The following is a 3,658-nucleotide window of genomic DNA, read 5'->3' as shown; positions in this document are numbered from 1 at the left end:
TGCAAGACATTGCTGACATCTTGATCCTTTTTCTTCGGGAAAGAACTTCCATACTTCCTTGGACCAATAGAAGATTCTGGTTCTTTGTTCAAGCGTCCTTCCCGAACTGCTTCTTCTAAACGTACACCCATGTTTACCATCTCGGTAAAGTCACTTGGTGCACTTGCAACCATTCGTCCGTAGTAAAATGGACTCAAAGTTTTGAGATAGATTTTTGTCATTTCTTTCTCTTCAAGTGGTGGACAAATTTGAGCAGCAACTTCACGCCATCTTTGAGCGTATTCCTTGAAGCTTTCTCTATCCTTTTGAGTCATGGCCCGGAGTTGATCTCTGTCGGGAGCCATATCCAGATTGTACTTATACTGTTTGACGAAGGCCTCTCCGAGGTCTCGAAAAGTACGAATCTCTGAACTGTCCAAGTTCATGTACCATTTGAGTGCAGCACCAGTCAGGCTATCTTGAAAATAATGAATGAGTAATTGTTGATTATCAGTCTGAGTTGACATTCTTCGAGCGTACATTACGAGGTGACTTTGTGGGCATGAATTCCCTTTGTACTTCTCGAAATCTGGTACTTTGAATTTGTGAGGAATCTTAACATTTGGAACCAGACAGAGGTCTGCAGCATTCTTTCCAAATAGGTCCTATCCTCGAAGAGTCTTGAGTTCCTTCTGCATTTGCAGAAACTGTTCCTGGAACTCGTCCAATCTTTCATACACGCCAGCGTCCTCACTGGGAGCGTGATGATATACTTGTCCGCCCTGTGGAGGAAAAGTATGCATAATGGGCTGTGGAGAAGCCATGACAGCAGATCTTGGAATCTCGGCATTCTGTTGTGTGAAACCCATTGCCGTTGCTCTTGGAACTTCAATTTCCAGAGGTTTGTAATCCTACGGTGGTTGCATCTCCATTGTAGCTCTTGGAACTTCAGAAACTGGGGGTATGTACCCTTCTGGAATAAAGTTATACGGCATGCCCCAAGGTCGGTTGGGTGGCATGGCATACTGAGGAATAGGAGTAGAAACAATCTCGGAAACCACAGTCCTTTGCGGTTCTTCTGGCATTGGTCGATTCTGTGCAACTACCAGGGCTTCTACCATGTTATTGAGCCTTTCAATAGCATCTTTGAGAGTATTAACCTCTTCTCTGAGTTCTCCATTCTCTTGCTCAAAGTCTTCCATTCTTTTCTTGTGACTTGAACGAGTGTTGTATGGATGAGACAGCTTGAAAGTCTTGGTTCACCTCCTTCTCCTCCTCTCTTTCTGGAGAAAGGAAAGTGACTATTAGATCCACGACAATTCTGGTGTCAGTGCGTACGACTAAAGCGATGTATGATATGCAATTAAGTTAATATTTTTCAAGGAAACACCATAATTACGTTATGAAACATCAAACTTTTTATTAATTAAGCGAAAACGCCGTTTTTTACACACTTTGAAAAAGAAATACAGAGAAATTGAGAGAAAGGACTCTAAAACTTTGACGAAGAGCCGACTTCACGTTCTAACATCTTCTTCTGTTTCTTGAGCTGAGCATTCTCTGACGTGAGCTGATCAATGATCCAGGAAGCAGGAGGGATATGATGAGAAAGTGATGTTTGTGACACTTTTCGATCGAGCACTTCAAGTAACTCATCCTTCCTTCTTAGGATGTTTTGAATCTCAACATTTTCCGTGTTGACGATTCGATACTTGTTCCTCCAAGCATTCCTTTCTTGGCATACCTTGTTTAATGCTGCTTGCAGTTTTTCAACATCGGTGGAGAAAAGGTAAATTGGTTCCCTTAGGGGAATGGGTTCTTGATGCTGATATGGCATCCTGAGCTTGAATGCTCTGATGCGTACCCATTGAAGGTAAGGATCCAGGGAGATGCAAAGATGTTTTCCTAACAATCTTCTCCCTTTGATGTGTACAAGATGCCAGGCTTGGACAATTTCCTTCTTCAGCATGTTGCCATGATCGTCGATGTTCTTGAAGAACAGACCCTCCAATTGGATGTTACTTGGAATATTTTTCATAGGATAGCCGTATTGACGACGGGCTAAAACTGGATTGTAACTGATTCCTCCCTTAGTTCCAATAAGGGGTATGTTGGGAAAACTTCCGCAACTGAAGATGATCTTAGTTTCGTCGTTGTCAGGACTACACCACTCAATGTCTGTATGAGTGAGAGACATGATTTTCTGTGACCAGTAAAGGCCATCCCTCATGTTCCAGAAAGTGCTAGACTTCGGCAGGTGCGAAACGAACCATTCGTATAACAACGGTACGCAACATGTGATTAATCCTCCTCGCTGCAGGTTTCTTGAATGCACAGAGTGATAAGCATCCGCAAGCAAGGTTGGAACTGGATTTCCAATTAAGATGATCTTAATTGCGTTGATGTCGACGAAATCGTTAATGTTAGGAAACAAAAACAATCCGTAGATAAGCAAAGCCAAGATTTCCTCAAAAGCGCTCATATCTTGGATGCTGACGAAGTACCGAGCTTGATCAAACAGGAATTTGGAGGGCAATCCTTGAATTCCTCCTCTACTCACCATATGAGTTCTGATGTCGACTACGTTCAAAGGAGTAGTTGCAGCAATGATAATGTCGTCAGGATTCTTTTCCAAACCGGAGTACGGATCTTGCGCGTACACGGGTATTCCAATCAGACGAGAGTACTCCTCCAGCGTAGGCATGAGCTGATAATCTGGAAAGGTGAAGCAGTGATACGTTGGATCGTAAAACTGTACCAAGGTGGGAAGGATCCCATCCACAATGTTGGTATTGAGCAAAGGCAGAAGTTTTCCATACTTCTCCTTGAAAGCCTGGGGGTTGGCCACCAGTTTTCCGAGCTTTCCCAGTTCCTCGACCTGGGGAATCTTGAAGGTGTATTTCCTAGCTCTCTTTCTCCCATAATCCATGGTATAGATCCTTAAGTCCTTTCTCCGTTTCTCTCTTTCTATGAAGTTCAAAACGTTCGTTATTTAGTTTCCTTGAAAAACGACTCGAAAAAGACTCTTTTTGTTTTAGTTGTTATTAATGGATGATGCATGAATGCATGAATGCACACACAAGAGTTTTTAAACAAACATGGCGTTGAAGGGTATAGTGGTCATGAAGTCAAAACGCAAACCTCGCCCCAATGGTAAACTAAGGATAAGGATTTTTGTACTTGTAGAACGGGTTCAAGGGGTCTCAGAGTTTTTGCTCAACCTTAAAGATACGTTGATTGGTATCTATAAGAGAGTTTTCTCTGAGTGTAGTATCTGCGTGACAATTACTTCCGTAATCACCGCTCTACGTCCTAAAAAAAAGCTTTAAGTGGGGTTAATGTGTTTCTAGGTCCTCCTGGTACAAATCAGTCTCGGAATGCAGTGGCGCAGTTAATCACAACCAGCCAGGCAAATCCCAAGAGTAGAATTGTGAACCAAGATTAGAGGGTCTTCACCGGGAAGACATCCTCCATCCTATCTTATGTTGCACTCAAATCCGGGTATAGGATTTCTCACCACAAGGGGGAATCAAGCCCTTTCCCGATACAGAATAAACAAAATAAACAAATATAAATGCAGCAAACACATGAAATGACACAGAGGTTAGGCAGGACCTCTCTTGTTTGAGGGGGAATTTGGCATCCCTAATTCCTCATTGGGGCTGGACCAGCAACAGGT

Source organism: Vicia villosa, unplaced genomic scaffold (assembly GCF_029867415.1).
Source record: "Vicia villosa cultivar HV-30 ecotype Madison, WI unplaced genomic scaffold, Vvil1.0 ctg.002903F_1_1, whole genome shotgun sequence".
Taxonomy (NCBI): domain Eukaryota; kingdom Viridiplantae; phylum Streptophyta; class Magnoliopsida; order Fabales; family Fabaceae; genus Vicia; species Vicia villosa.
Note: the sequence above shows the minus strand (reverse complement) of the source record.